The 25,323-nt window shown below is 36.7% G+C and overlaps 1 protein-coding gene across 4 annotated transcripts in view; it reads left to right on the forward strand.

Moving 5' to 3' along the window:
• The window catches only part of KIAA1328 (KIAA1328 ortholog), a 353,895-nt gene that overhangs the window by 168,572 nt on the left and 160,000 nt on the right, over positions 1-25,323 (forward strand). The window lies entirely within an intron of this gene.

Here is a 25,323-nt window from a genome sequence, read left to right on the forward strand (position 1 = left end):
TTACATGGTTAATGTTAGGCATGCTATCAAACCTTCTGTCTGGCTCTAAAATCCTTTCTTTTTCCACTTTTCTGCCTTGTTAGACTCATACTTATTTTAATAACAGCAACAACAATGATAGTTGATAACTTACATAGCACTTAATCTGTTCCAGATGCTACTTTAAACTCTTTATATATGTTGACATATGTAATTCTCACCCCTTAACCTTATGAGGTAGGCACCATCATTATCCTCTTTTATGGAGGTCACAGAGATTAAGTTACTTGCTCAAAGTCGATTAATTACGGTTATAATGAGTAGAGCCAAGATTCTAACACAGTTGTTTGGTTGTTATTGGAGCAGATGAGAATTTTTATATTTGTTCTAGTTGATTACTGAGTCTGTTGAAAGGGCTGTAAACTTTAAAAACAGAAAGTAAATAAATATTTGGGTTCTTTTTTCTTTAAAGCTATGAAAAAGAAATATGAAAATTAAACATCTTGCTTGCAGCTGAAGACTTCTAGTTAGTATACCAATCCTTACCAAGAAAAGGTGACTAAATGCAGGAGGGAGGAGGAAGAAGGGGGAGTACTCTGTGTTTCAGTATTGGAGTTCTGGCGTTAGCATTTGCAGATGAGAAAAGCTAAAGAATTTTCTCTGAATTATCACCACAAGACATTCAAATGGAAGGACGCCATTCTGAGGTTCCTGGTTGATGCTTTGACTTTCCAGTATTAAACTCCTTGCTTTTTATTTGGTTTGTCCCCTTCTCCCCCTACTCCTCCTCCCAAAAAGTTACTTTAAAAGGAAGAATAGTAGCAAGTTCTTCAGGAAGTTTTTTGGTCTTTTTCTTTATAACCAGTATGACCCATTAGCAGTCTGACTTCATTAGTTCAGACACTTGGCTATAAAAAATTCCTTTTTCATCTTGATGATTGTTTTGTTTTAACTCTTATGATTTAGGAAGGAATATATTTTCTTCTTTATTTTTTGTTCTTTACCTATTAAGATTCTGTGTTTTGGTTTGTGTGGCTAGCTTCTATAACTTTCATAGAAGTTTATAATTCTATGACTTTCATAAAACACATTTTAGAAAATTTATACTCCTGCCAGCATGGGATAAGCCCCCTGTAGCCTACCTTTTCTGCTTATTAGATCTAAAAACAGTGGACACAATACAAGAGCAACTATGTAAGTAAACAAAAGCAAGCAGATGGTAGTAGGAAGTCAAAACTCAGAGAGGCAACCAGTTTGGGGGTGAGTTTCCTAGTTTTTGTTTTGTTTTTCTTTTCTCTCATGGCTTGGTACTGGCAACTGAAACTCTGATAGAAACCTCATTTTTCTGGCTAGAGGAACCAAGAAAAGGGACCCTGCAGTCTAACAAACTGGGGGGAATCCGCTTGTTTTTTTGCCCTTTCCTGGCTTTGCTGCTAAGATAGACCCGGTTGCTCAGCTGCAGCTGCAGTGGCAGTGCTGCAAGAGAAACCCTGCCTTTCCTGCCTGAGGAGCCAGGGAAAGGGGCCCTGTGGGCCAAAGATATGAGAGAAGTCTCAGAAAAGAGAGATGGATAAGGGTGTCCCTCGTTTTGTGTATGACCAGCACGAGTACTAGGCTAGACATGCATAAGTCAGACCCACAGCAGCATTCCAAAGGCTTTGAGAACTGAACTTCAGTTAGAACTGAACTGCTCAGGGAAATTGAGAAAGAACTTGTGGCCTGAACCTAACTGACCTGATTGCCTACTAAAACAAATTCTCTGGTGGATTATAGGAGGTCACAGGACTCAGTCAACATAACATAACATTTAAAATGTCCAAGATATAATTCAAAATTATGCTACCTACCCAACACCAGGAAATTATAACCGTTTCTCAAAGGAAAAGACAGTCAACAGATGTCAACCCCAAGGTCGCCCAGATATTGGAATTATCAGGTGTAAACTTTAAAGCAGCTGTTATAGCAATTCTCCGTATCGTAAAGGTAAACACACTTGAATGAATGGATAGAAGTTCTTAGCAGAGAAATAGAAACTATTAAAAAGAACCAAATGTAAATTTTAGAACCAAAAAATATAATATCTAAAATAAAAAGTTCACTGGGTGGGCTCATCAGCAGAATGGAGTGACAGGAAGATTCAGTAAACTTGAAGATAGATGAATAGAAATTATTCTATTTCTATTAAGACTATTCTATAGTCTTAAGAAGAGAAAGAAAAAAATGGATTGGAAAAAAAAATGAACAGAGCCTTAAGGACCTAACTTTTGTGTCACTGGAGTCCCAGAAAGAGGAAAAAGAGATTACTCTACATACAAAGAACTAGGAAAGAATAGCCAATTCTTAAGGGAAAAGGCAGCCTCTGCAAAAAAGAATAAGTCTTTTATAAGACAGAAATCAGGGTAAAATTTCTTTTTAAAACCTTGGGAGCCTTTGGAACGGTGTACTCAAGAATGTCAGTTTAAAGAGCAGAACAGAATTGTCTTAAATAAAGTACTGAAACACTTTCTCTTGTAAAGAATGCTAGTTGCCTACCTCTTATCTATTTCTTCCTTATTCCTTCTTAAATGAATGCCAGTCATTGCGAGTAGCAGTGTCTCCAGCTAAAATCTGCATTACCCAGCTTTTGCAGATGCAGTGGCATTGGGATACAGTTCTGGCCAGTGAAATGTAAGTAAAAGTTGTTCCATGGGGCTTCTAAGAAATCCTCTTAAGAGGGCCACGGGGGTAGGAGTAGAATGGGAGTGTAGCAGGCTGCACAGTTAGGCTTTTTTTGTCCTTTGTCCATTCTCTTTTTGGTCTGTGGCAGCAGTTCTTAACCAGGGGTGACTTTGACCCTTAGGAGAAATTTGGCAATGTCTGGAGACATTCCTGGTTGTTACACCTGGGGGTTGCTATTGGCATCTAGCAGGTAGAGGCCATGGTATGACTAAACATCCTACAGTATACAGGACAGCCCCCCACAAGAAAGAATCATCTGGTACAAATGTCAATAGGCCAAGTTGAAAAACCTTGCGCTATGGAATGCTGGCTTGATGTTGGAGATTGAGCAGCCATTTTGTGAGTAAAAGGTAGCAAGTCCCTGTCTGAACCAAAAGATAAAAGGAACTGAAGTCCCTGATGACATTGTGGCACTGCTATAACAGCCCCAGATTGTGTACTTCCAGACACCTCATTATAAGAAAAAGAAAAGACCTAATTTCTTTAAGCTAAAAGAATTCTCTTCCCTTACACATTTCCTAATTGATAGAGTATTTATTTAGAAATTGTTAGTTATAAAGATTAGGGCAACTAAAATATAAATAGTCATGAAGAGGTCTTAGACATTGAAAAGAATAAGGAAAAGCTTACCATGATATATCTGGGCAAAGAGGTATTTTGAAGAAATTATGCTTGGTGTGCAGAGGAGTATAAAATCTAGCAAAATATCAGAATTGCTGGGTTACTGTCATACGTTTGCCTGTTGTTGAAAGAGTAAAGAGATCTTAAAAGGAGTTGAGGGCCGGCCCTGTGGCTTGGTGGTTAAGTGCGCGCGCTGCAATGCTGGTGGCCCGGGTTCGGCTCCCGGGTGCGCATCGAGGCACCACTTCTCCGTCCATCCTGAGGCCGAGTCCCACATACAGCAACTAGAAGGATGTGCAGCTGTGACATACAACTATCTACTGGGGCTTTGGGGGGAAAAAATTAAATAAATAAAATCTTTAAAAAAAAAAAAAAAAAAAAAAAAAAAGGAGTTGATACCATTTTGTGGGTTTCTTTAATGAGGCACTTTTTGTCACTACTATAATATATTTCACTCTGGCACCAGAATTTGGTCACTCCACTTCCACTAGATCTGCAGTTTGCTTGGATCACGTATGGACGTAACTGCTTTCATCTCCATTGCCTGGGGTTGCAGATTCATTAAAGGGAAAGTGATGGAGGAAGCAGTATATACACTGTGGAAAAGTAAGAGGTAATGTTGGTTGAGCTCTTTGGGATCCTTTTCTCATTACGAGGGCAACATCAAAGCTAAAACACTGTGTCCAAGGGTGTCCAGCCTTGGAACTCAATTAAAATGATGCTGTCATTTGAGATTATGCCACACTAAGATCTATGGAACTAAAGCTGTTTGTTCTGACCTAAGAGAGTAGAGGTATAGCAATAATTGACAGAAACAAAAAATAGAAAATTCAACATAAAAAATTCCCTAACCTAACCATGAAATTACCTCATACTCTCAATAAAGTGGTATTTCTTTGCTATATACATGCTGGTTCTAGCTGTCACAGAGCAGAGCTATATTCACCTAAATTATAGGGACCCTACAAGTAGCCATTTATGGAATACAAGAACTTAGTGCACTTGTAAATTTGTACCTGTGACAGCCTGATTCTCACTGCAGAATTTTAAGGGTGATAAATACCCCCAAATCTTCTAATCTGTTCCCTTACTATTCTAGGAAATCACATATTAGTAAAAGATATAGATTCTACCCTAAAGGGTTTCAATCTAATGAAGCTAACAGTAAACATATACTTGATCTGTCCACTAACATTTCAAACTCAGCATGACTAAAATTGAACTCTTGACTTCCCTTCCAAATCTGTAACACCTTCATCTGTCTAGCTCAGTAAGTGGCACTCTCATTCTTTCTATTTCTCAGGAAGAAAATCTTTGGAATCATAATTGACATCTGGAGGTGAGAGAGTCTCACCTCCAGATCCAATCCATCACCAAATCCAGCCCATTCTTCCTTCTAAATATATCCCAACTCCTACCATTTCTTACCACCTTCACTGCCACCCTAGTCCAGCTCCACTTTTCACCTGGATTACCTCCTAGATTTTATCTGGATGAAATGTAGATCTATATTCACATGAAAACCTGTATGTGAATGTTTATAGTGGTTTTATTCATATTCACTAAAGGCTGGAAACAATCCAAATGAGCCTACTTGGCAAGAAAAGGAGTGGACTATTGATATACACACTACATACATGAATTTCAAGTGCATTATGCTAAGTGAAAGAAGCCAGACTCAAAAGGCTACATACTGTTAGAGTCCATTTATATGACATTCTAGAAAAGGAAAACTACAGAGACAGACATAAATCTGGGGCTGAGGTTGGGGGAGAGGTTGACTACAAAGCATGGGGAATTTTTTAGTATGATGGAACTATCTTCATTGTTATGGTGATTACTGACTGCATTCTTTTCTCAAAACCTGAAGAACTGTATACTTAAGAAGGGTGAATCTTACTATGTATAAATTGTACCTTAATTTAGAAAAAGAAAAAAAATAAGTACATTGTTAGTAATAGCAAAACTATGTCAGTCAGAGTTCATTGTGGGGAACAGAAACCACTCTAGGTGTTTTAAGCAGAAATGAATTTAATACTGGGAATAAAAGCTTTGAAAGGTTCTGAAGAAGCAGGTTTTTTGTTGGACTTCCAGTAATGACTTCAGAACAATATAGAATTAATATCCTTGAGGAGCAATGCTCTGAGACCATCACTGGAGCTATGCTGGGATCAGGAGCAATGCATCTTTGGCTGCTGTAACGGTCTCTGGACACCCAGGAAACTACAGAATAGACTCCCACCAGTGAGATCTAGGAGTTAGGAAGCCAGATCAATAAGTCATTGGTGCTTCTGCTGCTGCCACAACTGCTTTTTCTTACCCAGAAAACTGAAAATTGTTCCCTGAGATGTTTTTGCTGGAGAGAATTCTCATGTTTTCACCAGTGTTCTTGCCAGCAGAGACAAACAAAAGGAGACCACCAAAATCATGTGAAATAGGCAGAAACTAATTGACGTCCAGAGCCCTGGCTGCAAGGGAATCTGGAATATGTGATTTGTAGCTTCCCAAATTTTACAATTATGTGGAGGATGGAGTGAGCCATGCCTCATTAGTCAGCACAATATCTAAATTTCCATCAGTAAAAGACTGTTTAATAAATTATGGTATGTTATGTAGTAGGTGAAGGATTTACCCAGGTGGTGGATATTCTGTAAACAGGAGTATAATTGCACTATTTGGTGTTGGTTAATAAATTCAGATTATTTAAATGTTGAACTCTTAAATCTAGCCCGTATCAAAGCCAATATCTATATTGTGGTTTCTGTAATACTGCTTTTAAAATTTGTGCTGCAAACATTACTGTTTCTTGAAAATAGTTAACTTCTCTTTTGCAAAATTAATCCGAAAGATTACAGCACGTCAGACTTCCTAATATCCAGAATGCCATACATACATTCAGAAAACAAGGTTTTTTCTAAATGGTAAATGATACAAAAGAGATCTTTAACAGCTTTCTATGTGAGAGAAATCAGATACAGATAACTGACGAAGTTTATATAGAATCAGTGGCAAGTATGTAGTAGAACATAACCTTATTTCTTGGCTGTAAAGTCCAGACATTGCCTTCCAAATGGTGTATGGATCACCTTTCTTAGAGGACTGGCCTGATGGCATCCTTTCAGATATCACCTGCTAGAATTGGGTGGTGTCTGCCCATGCTCCTGTGTATACACGTACACACAGGGATGGATTTGAATCGATTCACTGAAAACTAAAGCTATGGAGAAATTTTTAGTTTGTGAATGCAAGTCTTATGTTAATTTCTGCCCTTTCTCACTCCCACAAAATAAAGTTCAATTTAAAAAGTATTTTTCGATAAAAAATAAGCTATTTTACTTTAAAGTGGACAAGCAATGAGATTAGAGTGAATTGCCCCAGAAGCTAAATGGCCCGATTTCCTCTAACAGATTTTAATTATTTTTATAGTTTTTCCCAAATGAAGACTCACAATAGCCGTTTTAAGTAAACTAGACCAGCTCTTTCATCTGCATTGCAAGCTTCAGACCCTAAACAAAGCATGAAGCTGAGCAGTGCACTGTTTAATTTTCAAATTGGATTTTTCATTATGTTTTATGATAACTTTTTATTTTTATCAAGTTGCATCTCAGCCTTCTGTTTAAACTCAGGAAGATTTATGGCAAATGATCTGGGTGCTTATTTGGACAAACATATGCAATAAATCAGTTTACTCTTTCAATAAAATGTTATTAATAGAACACATTATTCTGTTCAATATTATGTTATCTTTAAAATTAAGCAGAACATTAGTGGCAATGAAACTAGTTTCAATCAATACATTCCTGTAATGAAACCTATTGTATAAGAAACTTTTCTTTTTAAGAAAGAAAAATGTCCGTAGTACAACTACCAACTTCTGACTCTAGAGATGGGCATTTCACAGCTTCTAAAAATTAATTGGTAGGATTTCTTTGTATTTGTTTTGGTGTTAAGAAGATAGTTTCTTGAAAGTTACCTTGCAGCCATTAGAGCATGAATGTTCCTTAAATGATTTTTTCTTTAATTGAAGAATTTATTTGGCACTTGACCTGGCAGGGACCAAGCATGTGCCTCAATGAAGTTGAGGTCAGAGAGGATTTTAAGAAAGGCAGACCTGCTGGTGACGCTTAGGACTATAGAATTGCCTATTTCTCTTCTGATCTTATGCAAATTGCTTCAGTTGCTATTTAGATAGCAAAGTGCCTTTAGAGAAGGCTGCTATTTAATAATACAGTGTGGAAATTAAAGACTTTGGGAAGTTAAATTACATACATTCTCCAGTGAAAAAAATCTTAAAAAATACTGTATAGATACTTTTGCTTGGTACGTTGTATTGTCACATGGCAATTTAAGGAATCTGGAGACTTGTCAGAGCCCCACGTTGACTCCTTTACTTCCGCCATATCTGAATGTAAGAAATAGAGATGTTATCTAACTGTGGTTTGTTCTCATTAAATTGTTAAGAAATTGTCACTTTGGGAGATGAGTTATGTTAAGATGAAAAAATATTTATGAAAATCTAAGCCATCATACATATTCTGTTGGTTTAGGACAAAGTTTCCATAGCCCATCAGGCAAATAATTTGAGCATATTGCTGTTTAATAGTAAACAAGTGAGCACTACACTCATTGAATACCACTGCTCACATGTTATCAAGGATCACACTCTCCTCCTCCTCTCATTTAAATGCAGGTGATTGTCATGTTTTTCATACCAGTGGGGAGACTACTTAAAATCTGCACTGGAATGGAGCGTAAGATAGCAGTAAATTTGGTTCTAGTTTTTATCTTTCTTAGTTCCATCTCAAAGCTTTAAATGTTAGATTTCTGAAGGAAGATTCATTTTTGTGTTATGTCTATGAATACCTGTGAACTGATGGGTTTAATTGGTCTACAGCTGATAAAGACCGTATGTGGAGACTTTGTCAGCGGGTGGCAAGGAGAAACTGACTTATGGTTATCTCTGCAAAGTGTCTTTTTTTTCCTCCTTTTTCCTCAATATTTTAACATCGTCTATGTTTATGAGGGATATTTATCTGCAGATTATTTTTCTAGTGATAGGTTTGTCTGGTTTTGATGTTAGGGTAACTCTGGCTTCATTAAATGAATTGGAAATTGTTTCTTTCTTTTTCTGTTTGCTCTTTGCATTATTTTTTAATGATTGATAGAATTCACCACTGAAGCCATCAGAGATGGAGTTTTCTTTGTAGTAATGTATTTAATTACTACTTCAATTTCTTTAATTGACATAGAGGTATTAAGATTTTTCTCTTTTGTCTTCAGTCAGTTTTGGTAATTTCAGTCTTTCAAGGACTTTCTCCGTTTCATTTAAGTTGTCATATATAGTAGCATATAGTTGTTCATAATATTCCTTATTAACTTGGTAATGTCTTTGGCATCTGTGTCTGTGTGCTCCTTTTTCATTTTTTATTTTGATGATTTATCTTCTTTTTTCTTGATCAAGCCAATTGATTTTTTTAACAAAACAACTTTTATTAGATTTTCTCTATTGTTTGTTTTCTAAACCATTTCTTTCTACCCATATGTTTTTCTTTCCTTCTACTTATTTCAGTTTTAATTTGCATTTCTTTTTCTAACTTGCTAGGATGGGTATTTAAATCATTGGTTTAGAACTGTATTCTTTTCTAATATAAGCATTTAACAAGTTATAAATTTCCTTCTGCAAACTCCTTTATCTTCATTCTACAAATTTTTTGTCGTGTTTTTGTTTTGATTCATTTCAAAATATTTTCTAATTACCTTTGTGATTTCCTCCTTGAACAGTTTATAATCATTTGTAAGAGTCTTAACTTTAAGTGTTTGCAGATTTGCTTCTGTCATTTATTTCTAATTTAATTCTCTTGTGTGCAAAAATATACTCGCCACAATTTCAATACCTTGAAATTATTGAGACTTGTTTTATGCCCAACAATATGGACTATCCTGGTAAATATTTTATCTACATGTAATAATAATATAATATACAATTATTGGATGGAGTGTTCAATACATATCAATAGGGTCAATATTTTTATGGTATTTGCTCATATCTTCTATATACCTGTTGATTTTTGGTCTCCTATTTCCATCAGTTACTAAGAGAGAACTTTGAAAGCTCCAAATGTGCTTGTGGGTTTGTTTATTCCTCCTTTCATTTCTGTTCGTGTATTTTGAATTTCAGTTGTTAGATGCCTTTACATTTAGGGTTGTAATGTCTTCTTGGTGCATTAACTTCTTTCATCTTGAAACATGCCTCTTTATCCCTGATATTATTACTTATTCTGAAGTATGCATTTTATGATATTAATATAGTCACTCCAGCTTTCTTATAAATAGTACTTGTAGAGCATATCATTTCCCATCCTTCTACTTTTACCCTATCTTTGTCTTTATAATTAAAGTAGGCTTCTCATAGATAGCATATATTTGGGTTTTGATTTATAATCCTGTCTGATAATCTCTAGCGTTTTGTTAGAGTGTTTGGATCCTTTACAATTGATACAGTTATCAACATGGTTGGGTTTAAACTTACTATCTTATAATTTATTTTCTGTTTTTCACCAATTTTTCAGTTTTTCTTTAGTTTTTCCTGCCTTCTTTTGATTAATTAGTTTTAGTCTTTATTATCTCTATTTTGGGCTCATTATCTTTGTTTTACTTTTTAGCGGTTTCTCTGAGGGTTGCAATATGCATTTTTAGAAGTCTGTTTTTAAGTGATAATTTACTACTTCGTGTATAACCTTACAACAGAATGCTTCCATTTTCCCCTTCCATCCTTTCAGCTCTTTTTGTCATATATTTACTCCTATATATGTTATAAACTCCAAGTTTTTTTTATTATTATTGCATTAAACAGTCAATTATCTTTTAAATAAATTTTAAATGTGAAAAAATATTGCTTATATTTCCATTTCTGGAAGTCTACATTCGTTTAGATCCAAGTTTCCATCCAGTATCATTTTATTTATACCTGAAGATATTTGTTTGTTTATGGTCATGTAGGTTTTCTGGCAATAAATTCTTTTATCTTTTGTTTTTCTGAAAATATCTATTTCACTTTCGATTTTTAAAGGAAATTTTTGTCAGTTATACAATTCTGGCTTAGCAATTGGTTTTTTTTGGATTCACCACTTTTTAAGTACTGTATCATTTCTTCTGGTTTGCATTTTTTTTTTAAATAAGCTTCTACTGTCGTTTTTATTTTGTTCCTTTGTATTAATGTCTTTTTTAACCTTTCTACTCTTAAGATCTTTCTCTCACTAGTTTTTAGCAATTTGATAATGATGCCGCTTGGTGTTCTTTTTTCTTTATCTGCTTGGGTTTCATTGTGCTTCTTGGGTCTATGGGTTTATAGCTTTTATTAGATTTTAGCTTTTTCTTTTTTTGAGGAAGATTGGCCCTGAGCTAACATCTGTTGCCAATCTTCCTCTTTACTTTTTTGTTTCTTTTCTCCCCAGAGCCCCAGTACACATTTGTATATCCTAATTGTAGGTCCTGCTAGTTCTTCTACGTGGTACACCACCTCAACATGACTTAATGAGCAGTGAGTAGGTCTGCGCCCAGGATCCAAACTGGCGAACCCTGGGCCACCAAAGTGGAACATGTGAACTTCACCGCTGCACCACCAGCCCGGCCCCAAATTTTAGCATTTTACATCATTATTTCTTCAAATATTTTTTTCTGTCTTCACCTTTTCAGGCACTCCAATTCCACGTATCTTAGATCACTTGTTATCTTTCCACAGACCACTGGGGCTTTGTTCCATAATCTTAATCTTTTTCTCTGTGTGCTTCATTTTGGATAGTTTCTATTACTGTGTCTTCAAGTTCAAGTTCCCTGATCTTGTCTTTACCAACATCTAATCTCCTAAAACTTTTACTGCATGAGGTTAACATTCAGTTTTTTTATTTTTCAACTATTGAATGCCATTTGGTAATTTTTTTGTCTTTCATTTATTTTATCATTATGTTAATGTTTTCCTTTACATCCTTAATCCCATTGAGGTTATTTGAAATACATCTTTTGAAGTCCTCATGTGCTAATTCTATCACTTGTCATCTCTAGGTGTTTTTCTATTGACTAATTAGTCCAACGTCATCACATGTCTTGTAATTTTTCATTGTGTGCTCATCAGTGTGGATGTTAGATTGATAAGTGTCTAGATTTTTTTGTCTTCCCTTACAGAGTGTCCTGGCAGGCATTTAAGTTTTTGATGGATCAGCTTGATATTTTTGAGGCTTGTCTTTCAACTTTGTTAGGGCTAGTCTCTACGCTAGTCCTTTCTCTAGCAGCTGTTTAGCTCTTTCTGAGTTCTCAATAGGGTTGAGTTTCCTGGCATCAACCACAACTCTTATTCTGGCTGCTCAAAACTTGTACATCTCTCTGTTCTGTGTGACTTCTGGAAATTGTTTTGCTTACAATTCTCTGGTTCTTCTTTTCCCAGGCTATTGGAGTTTCACTCTACACATGTGCAGTCTTGGTATTCAGCAAAAAGACAAACAAGCCAATATGCAGATAACTCAACAGTTTTTCTGCATAGCTCTCTCTTCTCTGGGACTGTGTCCTGCAACTCTGGTCACCTCAATCTCCCTGAACTCTGATCTCTATCTCTGTAATTTACCAAGACTTTTGTGTTCTTCTTAAGATCCCTCTTTGCACCATAGTCTGGAATGTTTGTCCAAATGGAAGTCCAGGGCCATTGTAGGGCTTAGCTCATTTGTTTACCTTCTTCTAGGGCTCTTATACCTGTGCTACCTGTTGTTCAATGTCTGAAAACAGTTTTATATATTTTGTCCAGTTTTCTAGTTTACAGTGGGCAGGTAAGTGTGTCTCATGTTACTCCAAAATACCCCCAAATAGAAATTCTCACTGAAACTGTCTTAAATGTGGTTGTTAGATTTTGGCATACAAACTGAGTGATATTCTTAGGAAAACAAAGAGGCTTTATGAAGGGAGATGTGTATTGTGAGCATAATAAATGCACAGGAACAAAAACTTGTAGGAGATACAGTTTTTGAATGTTTTTTGCTGTTTTAGAGAAGGTAAAATATAACCTCACAGGCCAAAAAAATACTTATATGAGAAAATTTAAGGGAAGAGAAGCTACATTTTTGTCAGATTTATTGTAATTTATAATTAAAGAAAGCCCAAATTGATGTAAAATAGGAATCTTGTAAAGAGTACTTATTTTGGGGGTCAAAGTAATAAAAGGAAAATGAAGATTTAAATAAGAACTACAGAAATAGAAATATTTCCTGAATTCTTGGCTTTTAGGCTGAGAATCAAACTCCATGGTTTTTGCCCAAGATTCATGTACTTTGGGCAAATCTTTTAGCTCATTAACATTTCCTATATGAATTTGATTTAACTCAATAAAAATAAACTTTGAGTTCACCCAATAAAAGGTGCTCTCACCAGATATATCTCATGTGCCTTCTCTATGATGCAGTGCTTAGTGAAAATCTCTTAATACCTTTAAAGGATAGAGAAATGAAATGCAGTTACTGATTGGTTAATAATCCTCTGCATCCCAAAAGTTTAAGTGTGCTCTTGTCATAAATACACTTGTTCTTAAAATAAAAGCAAGTTCAGATAAACTGGGAAGTAGAAAATTTAATAAACATTATTGAACAAAAGAGCTGAATGAGGTACATCTGGTACTTTGCAGTACCAGATACATTGAAAAGTAATGGATATAAAATGTGAATAGAGGAGAGAGTACAATAAGTGAAAAGAAATCCAAATGTGTTTTTCTTTTATTAATTACATATAGACCACATAGTCTTAGACCTTTAGGGAAAAGATAATTTATGGACAGAAGGTACTTACTTTAATGGGAAAGAATTATTTTTTCCAGTATTCACAAAAGGAGGATCCGTGATAGATGTTTAGGTATAGAACAGTCAGAGGGGAGGAGGCTGGAGCAAGAAAGGAGTGTGCAGCCCATTGTATGAAGTAAAGAAATGAAAACATTTGAACTGAACACTCACGTCCCAAAGCCAAAGGGAATCCACCCCTGAAGTCAGGAGCATTTGCTGGTGCAGTGCTTCTCAGAATGTGTTCCCCAGACCAGCAGCATCAGCATCACCTGAGTACTTCTTTAAAAATGCAAATCCTCAGGCCCCAACCCAACCTACTGAGTTAGAAACTCTGGCATTGGAGCCTAGAAATCTGTATTTTAACAAGGCCTCCAGGTAGTTCTTATGAACTTTAAAGGTTGAGAACCTTTGCGCTGTTGTAGTGGAAATAAATGTCATCTGTTGATCAAACTACTGGTGAGTCCTATCACATGCAGAGTTTTATAAATACATTTCCCAAAATTATCTTCTTGGTGCAGATAACTTAGAAATATTGTCTGTGCGAAGAAATGATCAGTGTGCTTAATCACACAAGTACCGGAGAACCAGGAGTTTCGATGAGATAGAAAATGAACAAAATTCATCTTCAGGTCTACAAGTCTCTTCCTTTGTTGTCACTTTTATCCATTCTTATTTGATATGCTTTTTCTGTGGTGATGAAACAATCTAAACTAATTTTAGTTTAGAGTGAGGTAATCAACTATGCTATTTTTAACACAAAAAGGAGTTCTTTAAGCTTAGATAGTTTTTTTTTATTGTATATTCTTTGTTTTGTCTTGCAGTAACAGTGGTTTATAACATTATATAAATTTCAGGTGTACATTATTATATTTTGATTTCTGTGTAGCTTACAACACGTTCACCACCCAAAGACTTAATTACAATCCATCACCACACACCTGCCTAATCACACTTTGGCCCTTCTCCCTCCCCCTTTCCTCTCTGATAACAACCAATCCAATATCTGCCTCTATGTGTGTGTTTGTTGTTGTTTTTATCTTCTACTTATGAGTGAGATCATACAGTATTTGTATTTCTCCCTCTGACTTATTTCGCTTAGCATAATACCCTCAAGGCCCGTCCATGTTGTCACAAATGTCTGGATTTCATCGTTTCTTATGGCTGAGTAGTATTCCGTTGTGTATATATACGACATCTTCTTTATTTGTTCATCCCTTGATGGGCACTTAGATTTGCTTCCAAGTCTTGGCTATTGTGAATAATGCTGCAATGAACAAAGGGGTGCATGTATCTTTACGCATTTGTGTTTTCATGTTCTTTGGATAAATAGCCAGCAGTGGAATAGCTGGATCATATGGGAGTTCTATCTATTCTTAATTTTTTGAGGAATCTCCATACTGTTTTCCATAGTGGCTATACCGGTCTGCACTCCCACCAGCAATGTGTGAAAGTTCCTTTCTCTCCACATCCTCTCTAACACTTGTTGTTTCCTGTCTTGTTAATTACAGCCATTCAGATGGGCGTGAGGTGATATCTCATTGTAGTTTTGATTTGCATTTCCCTGATAGTTAATGATGTTGAACATCTTTTCATGTGCCTATTGGCCTTCTGTATATCTTCTTTGGAGAATTGTCTGTTCAGATCTTTTGCCCATTTTTTAATTGGGTTGTTAGGTTTTTTCTTGTTGAGATGTATGAGTTCTTTATATACTTTAGATATTAACCCCTTTTCGGATATATGGTTTGCAAATTTCATCTCCCAATTATTAGGGTGTCTTTTCGTTTTGCTGATGGTTTCCTTTGCAGTGCAGAAGCTTTTTAATTTGATGTAGTCCCATTTGTTTATTTTTTCTATTGTTTCTCTTGCCCGGTCAGACATGGTGCTTGAAAATATGCTGCTAAGACTGATGTCGAAGAGTTTACTGCCTATATTTCCCTGTAGAAGTTTCACAGTTTCAGGTCTTACATTCAAGTCTTTAATCCATTTTGAGTTAATTTTTGTGTATGGTGTAAGATAATGGTTTACTGTCATTCTTTTACATGTGGCTGTCCAGTTTTCCCAACACCATTTATTGAAGAGACTTTCCTTTCTCCATTGTATGTTCTTGGTTCCTTTGTCAAAAATCAGCTGTCCATAGATGTGTGGGTTTAGTTCTGGACTTTCGATTCTGTTCCATTGATCTTTGTGTCTGTTTTTGTGCCAGTATCACGCTGTTTTGGTTACTATAGCTTTGTAGTATATTTTGAAATCAGGGAGTGTTTTACCTCTAGCTTTGTTCTTTTTTCTCAGGATTCCTTTTGCTATTCGGGGTCTTTTCTTATTCTATATAAATTTTAGGATTCTTTGTTCTATTTCTATGGAAAATGTTGTTGGAACTTTGATAGGGATTGCATTGAATCTGTAGATTGCTTTAGGAAGTATGGACATTTTAACGATGTTAATTCTTCCAGTCCAAGAGCACGGAATATCTTTCCATTTCTTTGTGTCTTCTTCAATTTCTTTCAGTAGTGTTTTGTAGTTTTCAATGTACAGATCTTTCACCTCTTTGTTTAAGTTTATTCCTAGGTATTTTATTCTTCATGTTGCAATTATAAATGGAATTGTATTCTTAATTTCTCTTTCTGCTACTTTGTAGTTAGTGTATAGAAATGCAACTGATTTTTGTATGTTGATTTTGTATCCTGCAACTTTACTGTGTTCATTTATTATTTCTAAAAGTTTTTTGGTGGATTCTTTAGGGTTTTCTATATATAAAATCATATTATCTGCAAATAGTGATAGTTTCACTTTTTCCTTTCTGATTTGGATCCCCTTTATTTCTTTTTCTTTCCTGATTGCTCTGGCTAGGACTTCCAATACTCTGTTAAATAAGCATGGTGAAAGTGGGTATCCTTGTCTGGTTCCTGTTCTTAGAGGGATAGCTTTCAGTTTTTCTCCCTTGAGAATGATATTAGCTGTAGGTTTGTAACATATGGCCTTTATTATGTTGAGGTACTTTCCTTCTATACCCATTTTCTTCAGAGTTTTTATTATACATGGATGCTGTATCTTTCAGATGCTTTCTCTTCATCTATTGAGATGATCATGTGATTTTTATTCTTCATTTTGTTAATGTGGTGTATCATGTTGACTGATTTGTGGATGTTGAACCATCCCTGCATCTCTGGAATAAATCCCACTTGATCATGGTGTATGATCTTTTTAATGTATTGTTGTATTTGATTTGCTAGTATTTTGTTGAGGATTTTTGCATCTAAATTCGTAAGTGATATTGGCCTGCAATTTTCTAGTTTTGTGTTGTCCTTGTCTGATTTCAGTATCTGGGTAATAGTGGCCTCGTAGAATGAGTTAGGAAGCTTCCCCTCCCCTGCAATTTTTTGGAATAGCTTGAGAACGCTAGGTATTAAGTTGTCTTTGAACATTTGGTAGAATTCACCAGGGAAGCCGTGTGGTCCTGAACTTTTATTTTTTGGGAGGTTTTTCATTACTGTTTCGATCTCCTTACTGGTGATTGGTATTCAAATTCTCTATTTCTTCTTGATTCAATTTTGGAAGATTGTTTGATTCTCAGAATTTGTCCATTTCTTCTAGATTATCTAATTTGTTGGTGTATAGCTTTTTGTAGTATTCTCTTATAATCTTTTGTATTTCTGAGGTGTCCGTTGTAATTTCTCCTGTTTCATTTCTGATTTTATTTATTTGAGCCTTCTCTCTTTTTTTCTTGGTGAGTCTAGCTAAAGGTTGTCAATTTTGTTTATCTTTTCAAAGAAGCAGCTCTTGGTTTCATTGATTTTTTTCTTTTCTTTTTTTTTTTTTTTTTGAGTCTCCATTTCATTTATTTTTGCTCTGATTTTTGTTATTTCCTTCCTTCTACTGATTTTGGGTTTTGTTTGTTTTTCTTTTTCCATTTCCTTTAGGTGAACTGTTAGATTGTTTATTTGAGATTTTTCTTGTTTGTTGCGGTAGGCCTGTATTGCCATAAACTTCCCTCATAGAACCGCTTTTGCTGTATCCCATAAATTCTAGCATGTCGTATTTTCATTTTTATTTGTCAGCAGGAATTTTTTAATTTCTTCATTGACCCAATCGTTGTTTAGTAGCATTTTGTTTAATCTCCACATAATTTGTGGCTTTTCTGGTTTTCTTCCTGTGGTTGATTTCTAGTTTCATTCTACTGTGGTCAGAAAAGATGCTTGGTATTCTATCAATCTTCTTAAATTTATTGAGATGTGTTTTGTGGCCTAATATGTGATCAATCCTGGAGAATGTTCTATGTGCATTTGAAAATAATATGTATTCTGTGGTCTTTGGATGGAATATTCTGTATATACTAAATCCATCTGTTCTAATGTGTCATTTAAGGCCAATGTTTCCTTATTGATCTTCTGTTTGTATGATCTATCCATTGGTGTAATTGGAGTGTTAAAGTCCCCTACTATTAGTGTTACTGTCTATTTCTTCTTTTATGTCTATTAATAATAGCTTTATATATTTAGGTATTCCTATGTTGGGTGCATAGATATTTACAAGTGTTATATCTTCTTACTGTATTGTTCCCTTTATCATTATGAAGTGTCCTTCTTTGTCTCTTGCTACAGTTTTTGTTTTAAAGTCTATTTTGTCTGATATGAGTATTGCTACCCCAGCTTTCTTTTCATTGCCCTTTGCTTGGAGTATCTTTTTCCATCCTTTCCCTTTCAGTTTGTGAGTGTCTTTAGGGTCTGAAGTGTGTGTCTTGTATGCAGCATACATATGGGTCTTGTTTTTTCATCCAATCACCCACCCTGTACCTTTTGATTGGAGCATTAATCCATTGACCTTTAAAGTAGCTATTGATAAGTATGTACTCATTGCCATTTTGTTACTTTTTTTCTGGGTGTTTTAGTAGTTCTTCTCTGTTCCTTTCTTCTCTTGCTCTCTTCTCTTGTGGTTTGATAGCTTTCTTTAATATTATGTTTGCGTTCCTTTCTGTTAGTTTTTTGTGTATTTATTATAGGTTTCTGGTTTGCAATTACCATGAGGTTCATATCTAGTAACCTACGTATATAGCAATCTATATGAAGTTGATAGTCTCTTTAGTTTGAACTCTTGCTAAAAGCTCTACTCTTTTACTCCCCTCCTCCCACATTTTATGTTTTTGATATCATATCTAACTTCTTTTTTGTGCGTTTGTATCCATTATCCTCTTATCATAGAAATAGATAATTTTTCCTATTTGTGGTCTTCTCTTTCCCCCTTAAATAAGTCCCTTTAGCATTTCTTATAGGACTGGTGTCTTGGTGATAAACTCCGTTAATTTTTGCTTGTTTCGTGAACTTTTTATCTCTCCTTCCATTCTAAATGATAACCTTGCCGGGTAGAGTATTCTTGGCTGTAGGTTTTTTCCTTTTAGCACTTCAAATATATCATGCCACTCTCTTCTAGCCTGTAAGGTTTCTGCTGAGAAGTCAGCTGATAGCCTTATGGTGTTTCCTTTGTATGTAAAGGAAAGGTATGTATCTTGCGGCTTTTAGGATTCTCTCTTTATCTTTAATTCTGGACATTTTAAGTATGATGTGTCTTGGTGTGGGCCTCTTTGGGTTTATCTTGTTTGGTGCTCTCTGTTTCCTGTACCCAGATGTCTGTTTCCTTCCTCAGGTTAGGGAAATTTTCAGCTATTATTTCTTCACATAGTGTCTCTGCCCCATGTCTCTCTCTTCTCCTCTGGCACACCTATAACAAGGATGTTAGTGCACTTGGTCTTGTCCCAGAGGTCCCTTAGACTGTTCTCGTTCTTTTAAATTCTTTTTTCTTTTATCTGTTCAGCTGGAGTGATTTCCTCTAATCTTTCGTCCAGCTTTCTTATCTGTTCTTCTGTATTATCTACTCTGCTCTTTAGTCCCTCTAGTGAAGTTGTCATTTCCAGTATTGTATTCTTCATTTCTGATTGATTCTTTTTTATATTTTTCAGTTCTTTGTTGCCATTCTCACTGAGTTCATCCATTCTTCTCTGAAGATCAGTGAGCATCCTTATGACTTTTTCTTTGAACTCTTTGTCAGGTAGATTGTTTACTTCTGTTTCATTTAGTTCTTTTTCTGGGGTTTTTTCCTGTTCCCTTACTTGAAACATATTCCTTTGCCTCCTCTTTTTGCCTCTTTCTCTGTGCTTATGTCTGTGTATTAGGTGGGTCAGCTACATCTCCTGATCTTAGAGAGGTTGCCTTATGTAAGAGATGCCTTATGAGGCCCAGCAGTGTGCTTCCCTCTTGTCACCAGTTCCAAATGTTCCAGGAGTGATCCCTCTGTGGTCAACATGTGTCCTTCTTTTGTGGCATGGTTGCTCTTTCTGCAAGTGCCCAGGGAGGCTAGGGTGTCCCCCTGACCAGCTGGTTGTAATGCTCGGCTGTGTTTGGCTGCTATGGACCCTTTCAGTCACTTTATCAGTGGGGAGTCCCAGCACAGTTGGCTGCAAGGTCTAATAGCGCATTCCTATTGCAGCTTTTCTGTTAAGTCAGTAGACCCCTTAACTTCTGTTAATTGATCATGGCTAGGTGCTAGGCTCAGGGGCTTACAATTGCTGTAAGCTTCTGGCCTGCAGGGCTCTTTTTAGCTTTCCAAGAATTGCAGATGAATGGGGCTGGCCCCAAGCACGGGAGCACCCATTAATTTCAGACTTTGGAAGGTGGGGCTGATCCTCTATGTGACTGTTTGAGAAGCACAAGTCTTCTGCAGCTGACAAGCCCCTCCACCTACAGGGACACATGTACCATCAACACAATCCTGCCCTGTGCATGTGCCCTGAGCCCCTGAAGCAGACCCAGTCTCCCCACTGAAGAGGCCCCACGCACTCTACGAATACCCCACACACTCCACCCCCTCCTCGCACACGTCCTGCCCTGCAGAGACCAACCCACTCACCTGGCTGCAGAGTCTCCCAGCACCCAGCCCATCAGGCCCACAAGTTTCCCGAGGGCTTGCTGTTGGGTGGGGCCTGTCCCTAGGGCGGGCTGCCTGCCCTAGCTAAGCTGGATTAAATCAGTGCTTTAGTGCGGGGGGCAGCCCCTGGACTAACACGCCAGGCAAAGACCTCCAAAGGCATCTGCCAGCTTCTGTGTCAGCACCCCTGTACTAGGTCACAATAATGGCTGCCAGCAATGTGTTAGTCATTGGAGAAGTCTCAGCTCTCAGCGAGTTGCTCCCAGATCCTATCAGGTGAGTCTCTTTTCACCAAAAAACTATGCACCTTTCTTTCTGGTGATTTTAGGTTGCTTTCTGAAATGGGTGAGTCTGTGCATGGGCCCTTTAAGAGCAGGCTTTTTTTCTCTTGTGTCTGATAGCTTTTCTGGGAGTATTCTCTGTGTAATTAGTAGCCAGCCAAGCCAGATATGACACTCATCTCGGTTGTGCTGAGTTCAGAAGATGCTTTTAGCAGTAACACTGCCCAGCTCCAATCCCCTACTCCTCCAGGGAAGGCTGCATACCTTAGGATTGCTCCTGGCCAGCCATGAAGTGCTGTGGCTTGTGAAGGTGGCCTTTTTTCTCTCCAGAAATGCACTTCTGCCTCTTCCACCTCAGTCAGGACTGTCCCTTGTTGTGGGGGTTCTTTTTATCCAGTTTTCAGTTCTCTCTCAGGGGTAATTGTTCCAAGAGTAGTTGTAAATTTGTTGTGTCCATGGGAGGAGGTGAGTTCAGAGTCCTCCTTTGCTGCCCTCTTGACACTAACCCTTAAAATTGTTTTTAAAAACCAGTTTGAAATATTTTTTATCAATATAGCTTTTCCTGGTTTAAGTATTGCTCTTTCTTTCCTCACTGGTCTACACCCCTCAGTTCCTCTCTACTTCTCCATGACACCTCAGCTTTCTTCCCCTGCCTTTCCCTCAAAGTATGCCTTCAAGGAAGAGACATTCTATGTTTAGAGTCAGATTTGCGTTTACAGATATTAAGAAGGTCTTATGTTAACGGCTGCTTCTTTTTTCCCAGGAATGCCAAAAAAATTGTCACTGTTTTGTAAGCATTTGATTGCAGATGCGCTTGTTGCCGCCTAGCAACTTTGCCCAGAAAGCGGCTCTGTGAAAGAAACCACACTTGGTCAGTGGTTTCTGGAGAGCATTGAAAGATAACACTGTTGGTGACGGTTAAGGAAAATGCCTTTCTGGTGCACTGAAGTAGGCTGATTTAGCGGTCTTTCTTAGCCAAGTCAATAAGCATTTACAATTGTTCCTTTATAGTTCCAAGAAATGTATTAAATCTATTATGGATTAGCAACCATACTGACCCCTAGAAACCTGTTGCACCAACCTGAAAGTGTTAACTGGGAGAGGAATTCTAACAATAATTATAGGATTAATATTATCTTAATGAAGCAAGACTTCCAGGTTCAAGTACTTCTCAGGAAGAAGCAGATTGCCCTGTCCTTCTCTTTGTAAGAGAAAGTTTTTGTTCATAGATTAATCAAAAGCATGCTGACTGTGGTGTCATTTAAATTACTAGATGATTAGGATTTAGCTAATAAGCCTGATAGACCTTGGATGCTGTCTATGCCTGTTGAAGTTGTGCCAGGCTTCCAAGGTGAGGTGATTGGTGGAAGCCTTTTACATACAATTCATTTGGACACATTGACTGTTTTGAGCAAATGATGACATTTTGGCATGCACAGATATTCCATACAATTTGAGTTGATTAGTTCTTGTTGACTCATGCAGAAACATGAAGACTGTTGCCAGTTTGCCAGTCCGTGCTTACAGACGCCTGCTCTTTCTATCTGCAGTCATTGCCTGGGTTAGCCTTCTGGTTTAAATGCCTGAGTCCACTCTCCTACTTCCACATGAAAAGTGGCATAAGAATTAAGGTTTATGTTGTTTCCACATATACCCCCTCCCTCCTCTCTGCAATAGCATTTTAGGACAGTCTTCTGTGAACAGGGCTTCTCTTACCTTCCAGATTTAATATAGATTAAAGAACTAATTTTTTTTTTGTACTCTTTAGGCTATTTCAGGTAAAAAAACAGCTTAAGTATAATCATCCTAACCATGACCTCAGCCAAAATATGTCCAAAAATTATACAGTATGCAATACCTGATAGTGATTTCTAGACCCTAAAGAAACCATACATTATGAATATTATTACAGTAATTTTGATTTGAATTTTTATCATCACCCAGTCTTAGCAGTGAAGAAAATGACATCTGTTCCACTATTTGAAATGCTTGTATTTTCTGTTGTCATTATAGTTAACTTTTACCCATTTCCGCCTGTTTTCTATAAACTGTATTGTTCACTATTTATATATTGCCATAAGTAGATAGGGCTTTGTGCAGTAAATCTCTCCCCAAATCAAATTGCTTTTCAGCCAATAGGCTCTAAAGGCCCATCTGAAACAAGATAAAGTTGAAGTATGGATCTCCATTTTTTTTTAGGAAGATTGGCCCGGAGCTAATGTGTGTTCCCAATCTTCCTCCTTTTTTCCTTTTTTCTCCCCAAATCCCCAGTAGATAGTTGTATGTCATAGTTGTACATCCTTCTAGTTGCTCTGTGTGGGACACTGCCTCAGCATGGCTTGATGAACGGTGCATAGGTCCGTGCCCAGGATCAGAACTGGCGAGCCCCCGGCCCCCCAAGCGGAACGCGTAAACTTAACCGCTACACCACCAGGCCAGCCCCTGGATCTCCCATGTTAATGACACATTGCCTGTCATAGCAGAGGGGATCTTAAAAAGATGGCAGAAATCCTGAAGCAAGTAACAGAAGCGGCAAGGGTTCATTTAGTCTCTTATCATTTGCCCCAACTATTCTTCATCAAATAGCCCTATTTTTATTGTGTTTATACCACTTACAGATGACTTTGTAATTTATTTATTTGCTTGTTTGTTTGTCTTTTTCCACTAGAATATGGGTTTTCATTAGAGCAGACTCATTATATTCACTGATGATTCCACAGGACCTAGAACAGTACTTTATACATGGTATGCATTCAATAAATGTTAGTGAATGACTGAATGAATGAATGTTGTCTTTTTATTATAAAATTCACCCATTTTAAGTATACAATTTGATGATTTTTGTTAAATTTATACAACTGTGCAACCATGACCACAATCCAGTTTATAAAACTTCAGTCACCCCAGGAGGGTCCCACATGCCCAGGTGCAGTCATTCCTTTTTCTACCCTCAGCCCTGGGCAACCACTAATCTGCTTTCTGTCTCTATGGATCTGCCTTTTCTGCGCCTATGGAATCATATAATACATAGCCATTTGCGTTTGGTTTCTTTCCCTTAGCATCATGTTTTTGAGGTTCATCCATGTTGTAACATGTGTCAGTAGTTTCTTCCTTTTTATTGCTGAATAGTATTCCATTTTATAGATATACCATATTTTGTTTGACATTTCGCCAGTTAGTTTGGATCGTTTCCAGTTTTGGCTCTTATGAATAATGGTACCGTGAATATTTGCATACAAGTGTTTATGTGGACATATTTTTTCATTTCTCTTGGATAGATACCTAGAAGAGAAATTGCTGGGTAATTTGGTAATTTTATGTTTTATTTTTGAAGAAATAGCCAAACAGTTTTCCCAAATGGCCATACCATTTTACATTCTCACCAGCAGTGTATGTGAATTCTAGTTTCCCCAACTCCTCATGTCTGTATTTTTGATTATTGCAATTATGGTAGGTGTGAGTACTTGTTCTTTTGGTTTTAACATGCTAATCGCTTTAATTTTCCTAATGATTAATGATGATGAGCATCTTTTCATGTGGTTATTATCCATTTGTGTGTCTTCATGTATAAAATATCTATATCTGTTTGCCTATTTATTTATCCATTTTTAAATTGAATTATTTTTCTTCTTATTATTGAATTACAAGAATTCTTTATATATACTGAATACAAGTTCTTTATCAGAAAATTGTTTTGCAAATATTTTCTCCCAGTCTGTGACTTTTCTTTTTTTTTTTTTTTTTTTTTTGGTGAGGAAGATGGGCTCTGAGGTAACATCTGTTGCTAATCTTCCTCTTTTTGCTTGAGGACAAGTGTGTCTGAGCTAACATCTGTGTCAATCTTCCTCCATTTTGCATCTGGGACGCCGCCACTGCATTGCTTGACAAGTTTTTTGTAGGTCCACGCCCAGAATCCAAGCCTGCGAACCCAGGCCAAAAGCCAAAGCGGAGCGCATGAACTTAACCACCATGCCACTGGGTTGGCCCCATGCTTTTCATTTTTTAATGGTATCTTTTGATGTATGAAAGATTTTAATGTAGAGGAACTAAAAATTATCAATATTTTCTTTTATGGATTGTACTTCTGGTGTTATATCTGAAAAATCTTTACCTAACCCAAAGATCAAAAATGTTTTCTCCTATGTTTTCTTCTAGATGTTTAATAGAATTTTAATAGTAATAGCTTTTATATTTAAGTTTTGATCCATCTTGAGGTTTTTTTGTGTGTGTGGTGTGAGGTAAGGGTCTCAATTCTTTCTTTTCTTTTCTTTTTTTTTTTTGTATATGAATATCTAATAATCCCAGCACCCTTTGTTGCAAAGACTGTCCTTTCCCCCATTGAATTGCCTTCACACTTTTGTCAAATATCAGTTGATCATGAATGTCTGACAGTGTTTTTTTTGTGTGTGTGAGGAAGATTAGCCCTAAGTTAACATCTGTTGCCAATCCTCCTCTTTTTGCTGAGGAAGATTGGCCCTGGGCTAACATCCGTGCCCATCTTCCTCTACTTTATATGCAGGATGCCTGCCACAGCATGGCTTGATAAGTGGTGCGTAGGTCCATGCCCAGGATTGAAACCTTCACACCTCAGGCTGCTGAAGCTGAGCGCACAAACTTAACCACTACGCCACCAGGCTGGCCCCTCGGCCGGTATTTTTATAAGTTTCAAAATCAAAAAGTGTAAGTTCTCCAACTTTGTTGTTGTTTGTCAAAATTATTTTAGCTATTCTGGGGCCTCTGCACTTCCATATAAAGTTTAGGTTAATCTTGTCAATTTCTCCAAAAAAGCCTCATGAAATTTTGAGAGGGATTGCATTGAATCTTAGACCTATTAGGGGAGAATTGCCATCAATGAAATTGAGCTCTTCGATTTATGAACATTTAATGTCTCTCCATCTACTCAGATGTTTTAAAATTTCTCTTAAAAGTGTTTTGTAATCTTCAGTGCACAAGTCTTGCACTTCTTTAAATTTACTTCTAAAAATCATATTATT

This window comes from Ceratotherium simum, chromosome 14, assembly GCF_057802395.1.
Source record: "Ceratotherium simum simum isolate JZ-2026a chromosome 14, ASM5780239v1, whole genome shotgun sequence".
Lineage (NCBI taxonomy): Eukaryota > Metazoa > Chordata > Mammalia > Perissodactyla > Rhinocerotidae > Ceratotherium > Ceratotherium simum.